Here is a 19271-nt window from a genome sequence, read left to right as displayed (position 1 = left end):
ACTTCTAAGTACTGAAACAATCCTATGATTATGTCTTCATAACACAGAGCTAGTCCTGCTCTTGTGGAATAATTACTGAACATGACTTTTAGAAATTAAACTTATATTTAAAAATGTAGCATTGTTCACACATAAAGGAAAAACGGACTTTCAGGGTAAGATGTAGCTGCACCTGGTATGACAGGAATTCACTCCACAGCGGTTCCCATGGCAACGTTGCTTGATAGAGGATGGAGCTGAGTGGAGATTCTGTGGCCAAGCTCTGTCCCAGCACCAACAGAGATGGGAACTAGGTGGTACTTAAAACTGATAAGCAGCATACTTGCTATCCTGAGCCAACAGTCTGTCATCCTTGGACAAAATGCTGTCCTTTGTGTGAACTTTGCTTCATTATAATGCATTTTAACACATAAACACACCTCCATCTCCAATGCTACCTGCCTTCGAAGTGAGATCACCCCTCTTTGAGCATGCTTTTTGAATTTCTTATGGTATATACCTTTAAAAGTGAAGTGAGAGAATTTTACACCGATAACAATAAAGATATGTGACTAGAGTCACTCAAGCTTCACCTTGAAGGTGAAAAATAGTATAAAAATGGCCCAAGGAGGGGAGGATGTCAGGGAAGACATCATCGTGGATGAGTCGAGGAGGATTCCATCAGCATATTACCCTCGACTCCTGGGACTGGTTGACGGGCTGGACTTTTCTTCCCCTGCATAGGGACACCTTTGGGTAAGACTTGCACTGTATCCAGTGCTTCCCCGGGAAAATTAGGAATCTCTATATAGAGTTACTTTCTACTTTTATATTTTAAAGCCAGGCTGTGTTATTCATAACTTTGTCACGCGTTTGTACACTCTATTATTTGCATGTGCTTTTGCAGACAGTGTATTTATCACTGACAATCCATAAGAACCTGTATCTATTGCTTCAATAAACTGCACTGTTTAAGTAGCTAATCATAATAGTTTTCTCATTGAATGCAACCAAATCCTTCAGTGTGGCCATGTTAGTTCATGAGCACGATTAGACTGAAGGTGCAGTGCACCACTAGTGCACCCGGAATTGGGATTGTTCAATATATTGAATGCAACCGGACTGACAGTGGTAAATTGGGCACCACTCAGAATCTAAGCCTAGCTGCACCCAGCCCCTCCAATATCTGAGGACCAGCTGGAATGCAAGGGGGTTTATTTTCTGTCAAATTGTCTTGCCTTTTAACGCAACAGCTTTGAATATTATAATTTTTCAGGTTGCATTTGCTATTACGGTCAGCAAGAAAGCCCGAAAAAAGCATAGCCTATTCTAATTTACAAAACTCTCATATATTTCATCCTGCTTTGAGCTTCACAATATTGGAAGCCTCTGTCTTCAATGTGTCACCCCAAAAATTGATGTGATGATGATTTGTGTTCCTACCGTGGATTAGCTAAATGAATTTTAATGTCTTCTATCCTTTTCTGATATTCCCAGCATTTAGACTGGGAATGAAATCCCTTCATACAAAACTCTCATTAGTAGACTAGTCAATATGGGTCTCTGATGCATGTCTGTATACTGATATACTTACATTGTATATTGTTTCCCAATTGCCTGAGATTGGCACTGGTCTGGTCACAGAAGACATCACAGACAAAGTTAAGTGAATAAATCTGTTTCATAAAACAATTTACAATGTGAAAAAATAATTCTTGTGGCATTTATCTGCTTGCTTTCTAAAAGCTAATGGAAAGAGATAAAAGAAAATGGACAAATCTCCCTAGAAACTATTCTCTGGAGTGGTTTCTTGTCCACCTCTATAGATGTTCTGCTTCTTGTTTATCCTTTTGTATTTTTCTGTCAACAGTTGTCCTTTAAATCACTTTTGAATCTCTGACAAGGTACAACTTTGAAAAGTATTGTGCTATTTATTTAATGATTTTGGAAGCTCTTCTCAGCAGTTTCTGGAACCGTAGCTTCCTTCTGAACTCATAGACTACAACTTAATAGATAAAGGTAGCATAAGTCTACCTTTTCTTTCTTTCTTTCTCTGATAACTACATCTCAGCAACCTCACCTTTGCAATGCCGAGCTCAAGGAGTGTCAGTGATGGATGGCACTATACAATGACAAGCTCTTTTGTTCATATATTGTAACTAGTAGCTATACACTCATGTCTAATTGACATTTAAGTAAGGTTTTTAAAATCCCACTGGACTCGGATTATCATATAGACCCCATTTCCTTTTTCTTTCTAAAAATAGGCTATGCAGCATACATCTTTCCTTCACACAATCTAATTGCTTCAGTTATGACTATTCTATTCCAAATAGAGGTGTTAGATAAATTATAGTCTGAATTACATTGAGTTAAGTACAGAAAAATGTAGAGCAATAAAATCTATATAATTTAAATTTTCAGGATAGTTGAGGTCTCACATAAGATGATAAACAAGGAGTAAAAATTTTCTAAAGGACCATTAAGTATTTTATTAATATATAAATTTTATCCGCTTTAAATATCAGGTTTATGTAACAAGTAAAAATAAATGTAAAGAGTAAAAATTAGCTCCATATATTACATTCAAAATTTTTAACTCTTTTTTCTTTTCCAAGACCTAATCAAAGTCTTAACTTTTTTTTAAACTTTGCGCATGTGGTCAAAACTCATAGGGAACATCCTCTTAACCTCTATTATGCTATATGAAAGTGTACGTAGTTGCATTCTAGCATAATGCAATTGTGGTTTAGTTGCCAAGTCCAAGAGATCTGTCTCTGTTCGAATAATAATGTAGCAAATCAATAGTCTAAAATAATTGCTGCCTTTTGAAAACTACATACGAATAGACAAGACAGTTCATATAATATTTTTAATCATTCTTCAAAGCTGGGCATTTTTGAAAGTGGAGGGTCTTGATAAAACATGATTTTATAGAAGGAGTTAAAGCTCTAGCACCATTTAAGAAAACAAACACATGCTTTTAACTTTAAGCATGTACCTCTGCTGTTTTAGTGGGACTTAAATATTTGTTGACATACAGTAAGAACCTGCAACTCTTTTCTAACTTTGGTTTGGAACATGTCACCATCTAGAATATTAAGAGGAAAGATTTAAAACTAACATTTATAGTTCTGCCTACAGCAGTATATGTTAAATGTAGAATAGGTTTTTTTTCACTGAGCTCACCGTAAATGGAAATAAAATAGCCATAGCTCTTCTAATCTATTAAGCTAAAATATGAAAAATGTCAGTTGTTAAATGAAACTTCGTAATCTGTTTAAAACTACTATACAGTCACACAAGTTTGCATTAATAATGAATAAAAAAAAAGTCCAAAATAAACCCCACAAAACTATGCCATATTTTTTGAAGCCTAATTTTCCACAGATCTCCCTAGGAATCATTAAAAGGACTTATATCAAAAAGATATTGTCCGGATGTGCTTGAAAGTGCATTTGTGTGGGAGATGGAAACAAACTTGATGATAGTAAATACCAGTAGCTTTTTGAAAACTATTCTTTCTTTTTCTAAGGGATTGGCAGCTATAGAGCTGAAAACAGAATTGTTAATATAATGTGTTTTGATTATGTTCTGATTAAAAACAGAAGGAACTTTCACTTCCCCCTGCTTCTGAATGAAAATTCTATTACAGATAACAAACTATCCAGTGTCTATTCACCTCTAATATGAACAGCACTTCTTCAGTCTTTTCCAAGAAATCTATAGAATCCTCTATGGAGCCAAAAGTGCCCAATAATGTTATTTAAAAGTGTTTTGTGATAAAAACACAAATAAACAGTAGTGATATATATAAATACTTTGGATCTTAATGTCATGTTTTGACAAAAATCGCTGTAAAACCACAAATGCTTCCCATATGTTGCATGATGTATATTTAAATACTGTGCAAATGAAGCTCATTATCATACTGTTTGCACTGGAATGTATGATGTTTTTTGTTCACTATATTAATGGCTAATGTTAATAAATCACAGGTTACAATCACAGATAGATTCTCTGTGTCTACATGAAACTTTGGACTGGAAGACATGGTATAAAGACTAAAAATAAAACAACCTGAAATAATAGTAGACGGAAGAATTAATTGCTAGAGATTAATCTACTCACTCAATGTTCTGCTATTTATAACCTTATTAATGGAAGGAACAAATTGTAAACTCTCTAAGGCTGCTAAATCATACTAAACTGATAAAACAGTAAACCAGAAAGCAAGCAGCAAGTAAAATGAAGAAGGACTGCCCATCAACTGCTGATATGCAGTATTAGTAATTAAGTGTAATTCTGGTTTAAGATGTTGTATGGTCACCCAGAAGGAGTTTGTAATTTGTGAACACAGCAATTCCATTATAAGCCTGAAAAATCCCTGTGTGGGCCCATTTCAGCAGTGAAATGTCTGCAGAAGTATCTCTTCGTTTTACCTTTCAGTGGAGGCAGAAGTTTAGGGAATTTTCATTATCAGCACATTTGTAACACTGATAAATACTAGTAGTATTATATTAGATACACACACAGTGTGAAACTAAAATAGGGGGAAAAAAACAGACCAGATCAAACTATATTAGAATGCAAATTCTTCCCATCAATATTGAGACCTTGGTTAGTATTCTTATGTAAATCAGTTTTCGTATTGTTAATTTTTTAAGGTGACTTCTATTAGATTATCAAAAACTGTGAAGGAAGCAAATAAAGACAATGAAATGAAGATAAATGTCAGCAGAATACTTATCAGAAAGAAGTAAGATTACAGAGCTCTTTGATAAGGGTCTCCTTACAAAATATTATGTTCCAACCTGTTGCTAATAATATTTTATTTCCTGCATCTCTTGAAATATCATGGAGATGTACAATAGAGCATATACAAGGGGTGCAAAACATGAACTGTGCTTTGAATAACATACGTATTCAAGAGGAAGAGAAATCATAAGGAGCTTTAAAAATTTTTGTAGAATGTTCAGATAATAAAATGGCACCAGCTGTAACTGATAATTTTAAATTCCTAAGTAGAGGAAAAGAGGGTATAATTAAGTTCTTATGATAAATAAATTTCAGAACACGATAAATTTATCTATGTGGATATATGACTAGCTTAAATAAAAAACTAAATTATGAATTACTCATACTGCAGAAGACAGTCTAGTGGAAGGTATCCTTGCCCATGGCAGGGTTGTTGGAACTAGATGATCTTTAATGTCCCTTCCAACCCAAACCTTCTGTGATCCTGTGATGTGAAGTATTCTAGTTGTGGAAACCGCATTCCTAGCTCCAATGCACCCAGTAGGGTTACGGTTTGCTTCTTTTCTTGCCTCTCATTTTTTAAATGTATAAAGTGATTAGATATAGCAGAACAAATTGTGGAACTCATTAGCTACCTTAACCTTCTCCACATCCCAGGTGACCAGGTCTCCAGTCTCCTTCTGGAAGGGGCCCACATTTTCACTTGACTTTTGAATGTACCTATAGGAGTTTCTCTTGTCCTCAGTGTCCTTGGCTGGATTCAGTTCTGTCAGGGCTTTAGCTTTCCTAACCCATTTCCTGGCTGCTCTGACTATTTCTCTGTATTCTTCCCAGGCTACCCGCCCTTACTTCCACCCTCTGTAGGCCTCCTTTTTATTGTGGAGTTTGTTCAGGAGGTCCTTGTTCATCCACGCAGACCTCCTTGCATTCTTGCCAGACTTCTTGTTTGTCAGGATACATTGTTCCGGAGCTCGGAGGACATGATCCTTCAATATTAACCATCTTTTTTGGGCTCCTTTTCCCTCCATGGCTTTATCCCATGGTACTCCATCAAGCAGATCCCTCAAGAGGCCAGTCTGTTCTCCTGAAGTCCAGGGTAGTGAGCTTTCTGCACACACTCCTCGTTGCCTTAAGGATCTTAGAATCATAGAATCATAGAATCGTAAGGGTTGGAAAGGACCTTAAGATCATCTAGTTCCAACCCCCCTGCCATGGGCAGGGACACCTTGCCCTAAACCATGTGGCTCAAGGCTCTGTCCAACCTGGCCTTGAACACCGCCAGGGATGGAGCATCCACAACCTCCCTGGGCAACCCATTCCAGTGCTTCACCACCCTCACTGTAAAGAACTTCTTCCTTATATCTAATCTAAACTTCCTCTGTTGAAGTTTGAAGCCATTACCCCTTGTCCTACCACTACAGTCCCTAAGGAAGAGTCCCTCCCCAGCATCCTTGTAGACCCCCTTCAGATACTGGAAGGCTGCTATGAGGTCACCACGCAGCCTTCTCTTCTCCAGGCTGAACAGCCCCAACTCTCTCAGCCTGTCTTCATATGGGAGGTGCTCCAGCCCTCTTATCGTCCTCGTGGCCCTCCTCTGGACTCGCTCCAACAGCTGCATGTCCTTTTTATGTTGAGGACACCAGAACTGTACGCAGTACTCCAAGTGGGGTCTCACAAGAGCAGAGTAGAGGGGCAGGATCACCTCCTTCGACCTGCTGGCCACGCTTCTTTTGATGCAGCCCAGGATACGGTTGGCTTTCTGGGCTGCAAGCGCACACTGCCGGCTCATGTTAAGCTTCTCGTCAACCAACACCCCCAAGTCCTTTTCTGCAGGGCTGCTCTGAATCTCTTCTCTGCCCAGCCTGTAGCAGTGCCTGGGGTTGCCCCGACCCAGATGTAGGACCTTGCACTTGCCTTGGTTAAACTTCATAAGGTTGGCATCGGCCCACCTCACAAGCGTGTCAAGGTCCCTCTGGATGGCATCCCTTCCCTCCAGCGTATCAACCGAACCACACAGCTTGGTGTCATCGGCAAACTTGCTGAGGGCGCACTCAATCCCACTGTCCATGTCACCGACAAAGATGTTGAACAGGACCGGTCCCAACACCGATCCCTGAGGGACACCACTCGTTACAGGTTTCCAACTGGACATCGAGCCATTTACCACAACTCTTTGCGTGCGGCCATCCAGCCAGTTTTTTATCCACTGAGTGGTCCATCTATCAAATTGATGTCTCTCCAATTTAGAGACAAGGATGTCATGTGGGACAGTGTCGAATGCTTTGCACAAGTCCAGGTAGATGACGTCAACTGCTCTGCCGCTGTCCATCAGTTCCGTGGCTCCATCATAGAAGGCCACCAAATTGGTCAGGCAGGATTTCCCCTTAGTGAAGCCATGTTGGCTGTCACCAACCACCTCGTTGTTTTTCATGTGCCTTAGCATGTTTTCCAGGAGAAACTGTTCCAAGATTTTGCCAGGCACAGAGGTGAGGCTGACTGGTCTGTAGTTCCCCGGGTCTTCCACCTTCCCCTTCTTGAAAATGGGGGTTATATTACCCTTCTTCCAGTCATCGGGAACTTCACCTGACTGCCAGGATTTTTCGAATATGATGGACAGTGGCTTAGCAACTTCATTCGCCAGCTCATTCAGGACCCGTGGATGGATTTCATCAGGTCCCATGGACTTGTGCACGTTCAGGTTCTTAAGATGGTCTCAAACCTGATCCTCTCCTACAGTGGGCCTAAGGTCTTCGTTCTCACAGTCCCTGCATTTGCTTTCCAAGACTTGGGTTGTGTGGTCAGAGCATTTGCTGGTGAAGACTGAGGCAAAGAAGTCATTAAGAACCTCAGCCTTCTCCAAATCCATGGTAGCCAGTTCTCCTGATAGCTTCTGGAGAGGGCCTACATTGTCCCTAGCCTGTCTTTTATTTGCTACGTATCTATAGAATCCTTTCCTGTTATCTTTTACATCCCTTGCCAAACTTAATTCTAGCTGGGCCTTAGCTTTCCTAACCTGGTCCCTAGCTTCTCGGGCAATGTTCCTGTATTCTTCCCAGGCCGCCTGTCCTCGCTTCCACCTTCTATAAGCTTCTTTTTTCCCTCTAAGTTTCCTCAGCAGCTCCTTGTCCATCCATGGAGGTCTCCTGGCCCTCCTGCTGCACTTTCTTCTAGTCGGGATGCAACACTCTTGAGCACGTAGCAGGTGATCCTTGAATACCAACCAGCAGTCTTGGGCCCCCCTGCCCTCTAGGACTGTATCCCATGAAACCTTACTAAGGAGGCTCCTGAAGAGGCCAAAGTCTGCTTTCTTGAAGTCCAGGGCAGCGAGCTTGCTGCACGCTCTTCTCACCGTCCTGAGGATCTCAAACTCAACCATCTCGTGATCACTAGAGCCAAGGCTGCCCTGGAGCGTTACATTTCCAACCAGTCCCTCCCTGTTGGTGAGCACAAGGTCAAGCATGGCACCTCTCCTCGTCGGCTCCTCTACTGCTTGAAAGAGGAAGTTGTCTTCCACACAATTGAGGAACCTCCTGGATTGCTTGTGCCGGGCCGTACCGTCCCTCCAACAGATGTCAGGATGGTTGCAGTCCCCCATGAGGACAAGGGCCTGCGAGCGTGAGGCTGTTCCTATCTGTCTGTAGAGCGCTTCATCCACAGAGTCCTCTTGATCAGGCGGCCTGTAACAGATCCCCACCGTAATGTCCCCCATTGCTGTTTTCCCTTTGATCCTGACCCACAAACACTCTGTTACCTCATCACCCATCCCCAGACAGAGTTCCATACTCTCTAGCCTATCACTGACATAGATAGCAACGCCCCCTCCCCGTCTGCCTGGCCTGTCTTTTCTAAACAGCCTGTAACCTTCCATTCCGACATTCCAGTCATAGGAGCCATCCCACCAGGTTTCTGTGATACCAATGACATCATATTCCCGTAGCCTTGCACACATCTCTAATTCCTCTTGCTTGTTCCCCATACTACGGGCGTTTGTATAGAGGCACCTTAGCCGAGCTCCAAATGAAGCCGACTCAATGGCTGGGGCAGCTGGAACATCTCTACATCGCTCCAAGCACTTATTACAGGTGCTGGCAACTGACCAGGAATGTTGGGATGGATCAATGCTCCCCTCCCCCAACACATCTAGTTTAAAGCTTTCCTGACCAGCCTGGCAAGCCTCCTACCAAAACAGCTCTTCCCCTTCTTTGTGAGACCAGCTCCACCAGCCTCCAGTAGATCTGGCCTCCCAAATGGAGCCCCATGTTCTAAATAGCCAAACCCCTGACTCTGGCACCAGCATTCTAACCATTTATTAACCTGCCAGACACGCCTAGCTTTTTTAAGGTCCTCCCCTTTGCCCTGGAGAATCGATGAAAAAACTATCTGAGCTCCAGAGCCCTTAACCACCTCTCCCAGGGCTCTGTAGTCCTTCTTAATGTCCTCCAGGCAACTGCTGTCTATATCTCTAGCACCCACATGGACCACTAGAAGGGGGTAATAGTCAGCAGGACTTACTAGAGCAGGCAGCCTCTCAGCAACATCCCTGATCCGAGCCCCCGGCAGGCAACACACCTCCCTCGAGACTGGATCAGGCCAGCAGATGAGCGCCTCTGTGCCTTTCAAAGTAGAGTCCCCTACTATTATGACCCGCTGCTTTTTCCTGGAGGCACCAGTAGTGATCCTCTTTACTGGTGCATCAGCAGGGTGCTCATTAGGTGTGGTGGGTGCTTTCTCATTAGCCTCCTGCAGAACCGCGAAGCGGTTCTGGGTGGGGACATCAGATTTAGGAGGAAGCCCCTTGTCGTTAATTGTCCTCTTCCTCCTTTTTTTGTTCGTTTTTCTCGTGACTAATTCCCAGCTTCCTGGGTTGCTGCCCTCCTTCTTTCCTATATGAGCAATGCTGGACGTTTGCAGCCCCTGCGCAGTTTGGGCCTGGAGCAAGCAGCCCAGCTTCCTCTCAGCTTCCCTGGCATCTTTTAGCTCTCCAACAGCCTCCCGCAGCTCAGCCACCTGCTGCAGGAGGACCTCCACCAGGGCGCACCGTGTGCAGCCCTGTCCATCGTGCACCCCCGCCTCACGAGACCAGTCGAGGCACTTTCTACACTCCGAGGTCTGGGCCGCAGCCTCCCCTCTCATCGGCTCTGTCTGGGTGCCTACGCTGGCCACCGCCGGGGCAGAGCTCCCAGAGCGGGCCCTGCTCCTGAGGCGAGTGCTCACCATCCCGCTCGCTGCCCGCGCAAACTGCCGTGCCACGCCCTGTTTGCCCGCCCTGTTCGCTGCGCTCCTGGTCGCTCGCGCTCCCTGGGATGGGTTTTACCCACTGAGGGCTGGTGCCGTCACTCCTGGCACCGCCCCCTGTGAGTCAGCTGCTCGCGTCAGCTGAGCTGCCGGCTCCTGGGCAAGTCCTGTCGAGGACTTGAGGCTCCCTCGGTCGCTCTTGACACTCCGAACTGAGGTTCCGGGACGCTGTGCTTCCCCCCGCTCCGGTGTTAAAGGCGTCCTCTCTGGAGATACTCACCTCGGCAATTGATCGTTAGTGGTCGATGATGGCCCTTTTGAATCTGCCACCGTCACTCCTGGCGCCGACCCCTGTGAGTCAGCTGCTCGCGTCAGCTGAGATGCCGGCTCCTGGGCAAGTCCTGTCGAGGACTTGAGGCTCCCTCGGTCGCTCTTGCCGCTCCGAACTGAGGCTCCGGGACGCTGTGCTTCCCCCCGCTCCGGTGTTAAAGGCGTCCTCTCTGGAGATACTCACCTCGGCAATTGATCGTTAGTGGTCGATGATGGCCCTTTTGAATCTGCCACCGTCACTCCTGGCGCCGCCCCCTGTGAGTCAGCTGCTCGCGTCAGCTGAGCTGCCGGCTCCTGGGCAAGTCCTGTCGAGGACTTGAGGCTCCCTCGGTCGCTCTTGCCGCTCCGAACTGAGGCTCCGGGACGCTGTGCTTCCCCCCGCTCCGGTGTTAAAGGCGTCCTCTCTGGAGATACTCACCTCGGCAATTGAACTCCATCATTTCATGGTCAATGCAGCTAAGGCTGCCCTTGAGCTTCACATTTCCCACCAGTCCCTCCCCATTGGTGACATCCAGAATAGCATCTCTCCTCGTTGATTCTTCTATCACTTGGAGAAGGACGTTATCATCAGTGCATTCCAGGTACCTCCTGGATTGCTTCTGCCCTGCTATGTTGTCCCTCCAACAGATATCAAGGTGATTGAAGTCTCCTATGAGGAAGAGGGCTTGTGAACGTGAGACTGCACTTGTCTGTCTATAGAGGGCCTCATCCACTCAGTATTCCTAGTTTTGTGGCCTGTAGCAGACTCCCACTGTAATGTTGCCTGTCCCTGCCCTCTCTTTAATCCTGACACATAAGCTCTCAGTCATGTCCTTAACTATCCCCAAGCAAAGCTCCATGCACTCTAGCTGGTCACCGACATGGAGGGTGACACCCCCTCCTCATGTCCCCAGCCTGTTTTTCCTGTAGAGCCTGTATCTTTCCATTCCAACACTTCAGTCACAGGAAGCATCCCACCACATCTCAGTGATGCCGATGAGGTCGTAGCCCTTCAGGCATGTGCACACCTGTGACTCCTCTTGCTTGTTTCCCATACTATGTGCATTGGCTTAGAGGCATTTCAGTTGGGCCACTGATGATGCTGGTTTATTGGGTGGAGTGGCTGGAAGTCTTTGTGCTGCTCTTCAGGTGCTCTCCTGCTGACCTGTGATCCCTCTCCTGGCATCTTCTACTGGCACAAACTGGTCGGAGAGGGATGGACTGAGGTTCCCCTCCCCCTTGCAACTTTAGTTTAAAGCCTTCTTCACCAGCTTAACAAGCCTGTGACCGAAGACACTTTTCCCTTTCTCTGGGAGGTGGACCTCAACAGACAAGGTTTCTCAAAGTGAGTTCCAAGGTCAAGGTAGCTGAACCCTTGGCTGTGGCAGCAGTCCTGTAACCATTCGTTGATTTGCCAGATTCAACTGGCCCTTTCAAACCCCTCCCTTCAACTGGGAAGATTGGTGACAAGACTACCTGTGCTCTGGAGTCCTTGTCTGGCACTCCCAGGGCTCTGTAATCCTTGACAGTTCTCACACTGCTCATGGCTGTATCTGTGGTGCCCATGTGAAACAACAGCAGCAGATAATAGTCAGTTGGCCGTATGACTCTTGGTAGTCTATGACATCCCTGATGTGAGTTCCTGGTAGGCAGCATGCCTCTCTGGAGAGCACATCAGGCTGGCAAATGAATGTTTCTATACCTCTCAGAAGTGACTGACCTACTACTATTACCCATCATCTTTTCCTAATTACGCTTGTTATTATCTGTGGTGCAGACTGGACTGCTGTACTCACCTCTAGTGCGCCTCCTGCTGTGACAGGTCTTTCATCAGTGGTTTGCAGAGCATTGAATCAGTTCTGGCTTCTGGGGAAGTTTCTTCCTCCTGCAGGTCCTTGCTGCTCTTCAAACTTTTTTCATCAGCACTTAGTACCTTTCAGGACTGATATCTAGAAGCTGAAGTATTTATGTTGATCACCTCTTTCTTGATAATTCCTAGTTGTAACATGTTGCCTCTGACAAGAACAGAAGAAGCTACATATAATATGAGAATATATGCTAATACAGTTGACATCAGGTAGATTTGGGGATTTCTTTTTTCTTTTCTGTGCACTATAAAAATTTATATATATTCTGCATATGCTTGTATGTATAAGCACATGTATATGTGACAATGTGTCTCTCTGTGTGTGTAGGTAATTTATACGGTCCTGAGGGCAGATTAGGCTTCAGACCTTCAGAATAGAAGGATGAAGGATCTACAATCAGGATAGATGTATCCTTCAATAGATAGGATACATCTATGCTGCAATGTATTTTTTTTTAATAGAATGTATATATTAGACCCTACTTCCAATATGCTGTATTCCATGAATTAAAATGTAGAGTTGTATGATTAAAAGGAAAAAAAACCCCAACCTACCAATAAAATAAGGTTGGTTATTTGTTTTGGTTTTGTTTGTTTGTTTCCAAAATCTGTATTCTCTATTCATAATTTTAAACATCTGGCTAATTTAGCGGACACTATAGGACAATGGCAAGTTTTCATTTGAGTATGTCATTAAGATACTATACCTGAATTTAGTCACTCATCACAAATATGTTATTTTCATCAAAGTCAAAATGAGCTTTGGGATTTCATCTTTCTTGATTGGCTGGAACTTTCACAATGTTTATATGGGTGATGAAATTAGATCTAATTTATCCTGTTTGATGTATCTCCCCAATCACATTTACAAAGGAGGAACTATGTTAAATGAGTTACATAGATGAAGAAAAGAGAGGTCCCTTAAGAAATTCCCCTTGATCTATATAATTAAGTGTCTTGTTAGAGACAACTCTAGTGATTCTCTTCTGTTAAAACAATATTTTCTCCTAATTTATTCTAATTAAGCAGATTGTCATGAGCTCACTTATTTGGCTGTTCATCATTCTTTGAAGTTCTTTCTATGAACCAAACACTAAGTGGCACAATTATTCCTATCAAAACAGAGATTTTCTACTTCAATATTGAATATATTGAAAATATTCTTTTCTATTTCCATTTTTTTCAGCAGAAAAATAATGAAACTAGTCCGGTCAAGTGGTGACCAAGTTAGAAAGTGAACTGTATGACACACATTACGTAGGAATGGACATCACATCTAGCACAGGAAAGCCTCAGTAACAAAATGGGAGGAACTGTTGCACAAAACACCCTTTTCCAGGAGGACCTCCCTCAGTTCTTCTCATGCCTCCATCATTGTGAGTCCGTCAGCCCTAGGCACACAAAGGGCAATGATTTGTCAGGCAGTGAATAGGAGAGGGGAGTGTCACGCCCTCCCCAGTGGGGCTACCTCCAGAGCTGAAGCTGGAGCAGGGGAGGCAGCAGTCACTGGCCCCAGTGTAGTGGTTGAACCAGCGAAACCCAACTCAGGCCACCATGAGTCTGAGTCCCTACTTTGCCTCGTTAGTGCACAGCTAGGCCTCCTCCTGCTGAGATCAGAAGTTGTATTTACTGTCTACAAGCTATGTGCGGGAGATATTCCTGAAAACCTCAGAGAGAAAATTATGCATACCTAAAGGAAGGAACTTAATTTCTGGGTAGTCACAGTTAGACAGACTGGTTTCCCATAGAACTTCTGGTTAACTTGCAACTGAACTGAGGTGCTAGAAGAAGGAATAGGAAAGGCGAATTCAACTGAAAAAACCCAAACATTTTCTTGCCTGATAATTAAATTGTTACTAATTCATATTAATGATCTTCCTATAAGATAAGTAATTAATCCGAGAAGTAAAAATTAGTTAATGAAAAAAGGTGAATAAAGCCATTCCTGAAACTGTGAATTATGTATCAGTAATGTAGCTATGTATAAGTCTTCTTCATACAGCATTAGCATTCTTTTTTTGGCAAAAGAAATAGCGGGTGTTCACACGATGAGTAAACTTAGACATTGTACATTGAAATGAAGGTTACAATGCCATGAAGATACGATTGCTGGAGAGTGCACTAATTTTTTTAATGTCAAATATTTTGTAATCTAACTTCTGAAATGAAAATGATAGTGCTTTATCTACCTGCTGATTGAAGAAGCAAAATCATCAGCATTTTTCCAAATGCCTTCCTGCTAATCTAATCAGAAAAGGCAGATTTCTCTTTCTCATCAAAATGCTTTCCCACTCAAATAGTAACTTCTAATCAAAAGAAAGAAGACAGAACTAGAGATAAAAAAAAAAGACAGATGAGGCAGGGAGAGAAGAATAGATATGGTTAATACTCACATGGAAATATATTATGCCAAAAACTGTTTGATGTAGATTTTCCCAACATATACAGGTCTGAAAGAAATTTTATCTGCATCCATGAACAGTCCTCTTCCATTACTGACAATCATATCATGTACTCCATTTAGTCATAATATAATCAAGCTCCATTTTAAAAATAGTATGGATTTTTTTCTATACTAATCCTGTAGGAAAACTGTTTCTAAAACATGTTTATAAAGTGCTTTAAAATTTTGCTTTAGTTTTTAGCTTAATGCAGACATGATAATTTACATTCATGCCTTCTTCTTTAAATTGTTCTTTATTTCACTGATTGCTTTGAAGTAAGTATAGAGAGTGCTGAAACTAAATATTTGCAAATAGATATATCTGTAGGTATCAGGTAATCAGGGATTACTCTGATGGGAGTGTTTTGAACACTGCTAAGTGACCCTGGTTTTCAAGTTCAAACTTTAAAACTAAGTTCATTCATAAACGGTGTATTCTGTGCTGATGGTTAGTTTTTGCACAATATTAATCATCATCAATACATACACAAACCTGTTAATAATTTACATCCAAATTCAGCTGTTAATGTACAATACGATGGAGCTGATAGCATATTGTTAATGAAATGGCTACACTCCTTGGTGGTTCTTAGTTGCTGAGGTTAAAATTATCAGACTTGAGAAATCCTCAACAAGTGAGCTTGTCTTCTTTTACTCCATTCTCCCTCTTCATGAGTGATGGTTTTTGTGCTTCTTGTCCTCCCTCAAGAAGGAAAACTTAGTGGTTCCCAAAAGGGAGGCCTCAGCTGCTCCCATCATTGCTTCTCCTTTTGGTTCTGCCAGTCATGCTTCTTGAGTATTCATCAGGGTGTTCTACCTATTTGCAGTACATTGGGGTTTTTTGTTACTGTTATCCTGTTCCTTGTCTTGAACTTTTTGCTGCTTGGATGGTTCTACATGCAAGCACACATCCCTCTTTGCTCTATTGGTATCCAATTTAATGGTATTCTTCAGCTATAATAGTGGTGCTCTGCTAAGCTATCAGACCTCTCAACAGAGCTTAGTGGTAGGAAATTATTTAAATATTATTGGATATCAACATAATCAAATAGATTACACAACTCTGTGCAAAAATTATTTTTTAGCAGATTTGTCACGCTGAATCAGACCAAAGGTTCATCATGCTCACATGTTGATTTCTAGCATGATCGAAGCTAGATAAATGGAGAACAGTATTAGAAAATGTCAAGTCTTAGTTCTATGGATCGAATTCAACCTCCAATCATTTGTACTTCAGGGAGTTTCTGAGTCAGATTTAGTATTTGTGCATTCACTGTCAGACAATAGATTTCTTTTCTATGAACTTTTCTGCTGTCTCTGGAACCCATTTACACTTGAGTGTCCATGGGACAAATGCACTTTTAGACAAAGGAAATTTACACTTGCAAGCACTTATTCACATGGAAAAACATTCCAGTAGTAGTAGTTAATTTGATTATATAAATTTATCTCATGAACCTACTGTATGCTCTGGTTGATAGATTGGAAAGATTATTCTTAAAAAGGAATACACCATTTTTTAAATACCTCAATATCCATGGTTTTAGGAGGTGAAGTGAAAGTTTTGAAATAATTCTTTGTCAAAGTGTCAGCTATACTGCTAATTTCACATCTTACAATCTTCTAATGTAAACATATTAAGTAATGCATTATTCTTTTTTCTGTGTTTATATTTTTTCCATCTTGATTCAGATTTTTGACATATAAAAAATAATTTGTAGAGTGAAGGTGAGCTAAAAGCCTATTTTTAACTTTGTAGCTGTCAATTAGTTACTTGTTTGTGGCTGGTGTTTGCTGGTTCGTAATGAAAAGTGTTTCAAAATTTTGTTGGTGGTGCTATTTGTTAAAATACTGTATTAGGTATTTCCTTTTATTTCTAACTAAGGAGATAAAATTGATGTTTCTTTGTGCTTCCAGTATATTTTTTCTGAAAGACATTAATGTTCAAGGAGATGTGAACTATCACAAAGCCAGTGTTAGAGGAGTGTTAGAGGCTATGGATGGAGAGACAGCAGTTTGTATATAGCTTCAAAGTAAGAAAAAAAGCTACTGTTGAAGGCAGTCCATTCCAGTCTACTGCTTGTAATTTAGCAGTTCTTTCTACATAGCTCTGCTGATCTGTGACCTGACCTAATACCCATAAACGGTAGTTGTACTTTCTCAGTGTAGGCATTAGATGAATTCTGTAAGGATCCTTTGCTGTGGAAGAAAGCCTGAAGTTTGAAACTGGGCATCTCTGATGAGCTGCTAAGCAAATACAGGTTACGTTACATACTAGGTGGAAAGAGAAAGGTATGATCAAAACCAGCCATAAAGAAAGGCTGGGAAGAAAGATAACTCTAGAAAATCATGGAGGCATACTGTAGGTCATAGGTGAATTGAGTCTATTGATTTTTATCTTTTTGCACTATAACTTTTGTTCACAGCTAGATGGTATTTCCCAATATGAAGTGAACTATTAGCTGTCTTTCTTTTTCTTCTTTTTTTTTTCCTTAAGAACAAAAAATAATATCACATCATGATGATAGTATGTGATTTCTTACTCATTAATGTCTGTCTTATTTTGTTCAGTGAATTGGACATTGGAGCCAGTATCAGCATTGTTTAAGTTGTACCAAAATACTCTGTGAACATTCTCAATTAAATGGCATTCTACTATATCATCATCAGTAAAGCGTATTGACTGAAGATCAGAGCACAAAATTTTTAGAATACAAACTCTATGAATTCATACCTTAGGAATTTAACACAGCTTTGCCGAGGACGCAATCATTTTCCTTTAAGCTAAAAGTTCAAGGTGTGAAATTCTCACAGATAGGAACCTTATACACTCATGTTGGTTTGACACTCATGGGTTCTGTAAAATATACACCCACATTCCAGGATTTGTGGAATGAACCAAATTTAAAGGGGAGGAAAACCTTTTTCTGATAAATAGATGCCACTTAATATGTATAAATTAATGACTCAGAGAGTGGAAGAATGAGTAACATGCTCTTGCATTCACTTTAAATGCTTCAAATGGTAGATTCAAGTGCTCAGGGGCTGTGTAAGAACTTCAGCATTGGATGCCATGTGAGGCACAGGAATGAGGCAAAGGAATGACTAATCCCTGGGTTGCAACACAATGAGGTGTGAGAAATTCTTGCCAGATATGCAATCAAAACTTAGTTCCTCAGAGAACTGCATGTGAAAGAAAGCAACTATGTTTTCTGTCCAGAATGAGGACAGAGAAAGATGTCTGGGCACAGAAGTTTTAAACATGTTAATGTTTAAACATAATTCTCTCTCCGTTAATCATTATACTGTGATACCACTGCTCTTCATTTAGATATTTTAAAGGCCTCTCTTCCTGTGCTAAACCCTTAGGCAGGGTTAGATTTTATTTTTTTTTTTTTTTAAAGGATCAGATACCAAAAAGATATTGCAGTGCCTAAGCTTGGTATTCAAGTTATTTACCAAATTTAGCCACCATGCTTGAGAGGTGGGTCCAATGCCAACCTCATGAAGTTCAACCAAGCCAAGTGCAAGGTCCTACATCTGCGTCGGGGCAATCCCAGGCACAACTACAGGTTGGGCAGAGAAGAGATTCAGAGCAGCCCTGCGGAGAAGGACTTGGGGGTGTTGGTTGTTGAGAAGCTTAACATGAGCTGGCAGTGTGCGCTTGCAGCCCAGAAAGCCAACCGTATCCTGGGCTGCATCAAAAGAAGGGTGGCTAGCAGGCCGAAGGAAGTGATCCTGCCCCTCTACTCTGCTCTCGTGAGACCCCACTTGGAGTATTATGTACAGTTCTGGTGTCCTCAGCATAAGAAGGACATGCAGCTGTTGGAGCAAGTCCAGAGGAGGGCCACAGGGATGACAAGGGGGCTGGAGCACCTCCCATATGGAGACAGGCTGAGAAAGTTGGGACTGTTCAGCCTGGAGAAGAGAAGGCTGCATGGAGACCTCATAGCAGCCTTCCAGTATCTGAAGGGGGCCCACAAGAATGGCAGAGAGATACTCTTCATTAGGGACTGTAATGATAGGACAAGGGGTAATGGCTTCAAACTAAAACAGGGGAAGTTCAGGTTAGGTATAAGGAAGAAGTTCTTTACTGTGAGGGTGGTGAGGCACCGGAATGGGTTCCCTAAGGAAGTTGTGAATGCTCCATCCGTGGCAGTGTTCAAGGCCAGGTTGGATGGAGTCTTGGGTGACATGGTTTAGGGTGAGGTGTCCTTGCCTGTGTCAGGGGGGTTGGAACTAGATGATCCTAAGGTCCTTTCCAACCCTAACTGTTCTATGATTCTATGATTCTAATTTTCCATTGTGGCTAAGTAGTGGTTAAAGAGCAAGTTTGAGAAAACTGTATATCCTTTTGCATCTGAAAATGAATCGCTCTGCTGATATGAGAAAGATAAAAAAAGAAAGAAATACACACCCATATGTAAAGAAATTCCAGTCTCTCTTCACAGACTGAAAAATAGACAGACTAGACTGGAAAGTAGACAGACTCAAAACATTAAGAAAAATCAGTTTCAACAAATCATACTACAAAGCAGGAGGAATACAGCAAATATAACACAAACGTGCATGCAATCTAAACCTACCAGTCAGTTAAGCCCCTTCCTTCTCCACTGCCAACCTGGGAAGAGCAAGGAGTGCCAAGGAATTTTCTTCTGCTTCACTCTTGTTAAAACACAA

The 19271-nt window shown here is 42.1% G+C and overlaps 1 long non-coding RNA gene across 1 annotated transcript; it reads right to left on the bottom strand.

Moving 5' to 3' along the window:
• Positions 1-842: 842 nt before the first annotated feature.
• LOC115609806 lies at positions 843-17880 on the bottom strand. Its single transcript, XR_003991992.1, has 3 exons — positions 17870-17880; positions 15247-15252; positions 843-958 (listed from the first exon to the last, which is right to left on the bottom strand). It is a non-coding gene; the product is annotated as an uncharacterized LOC115609806 (long non-coding RNA).
• Positions 17881-19271: the final 1391 nt, after the last annotated feature.

This window comes from Strigops habroptila, chromosome 6 (assembly GCF_004027225.2).
Source record: "Strigops habroptila isolate Jane chromosome 6, bStrHab1.2.pri, whole genome shotgun sequence".
Classification (NCBI taxonomy): Eukaryota; Metazoa; Chordata; class Aves; order Psittaciformes; family Psittacidae; genus Strigops; species Strigops habroptila.
This window is presented reverse-complemented; position numbering and strand designations above follow the sequence as displayed.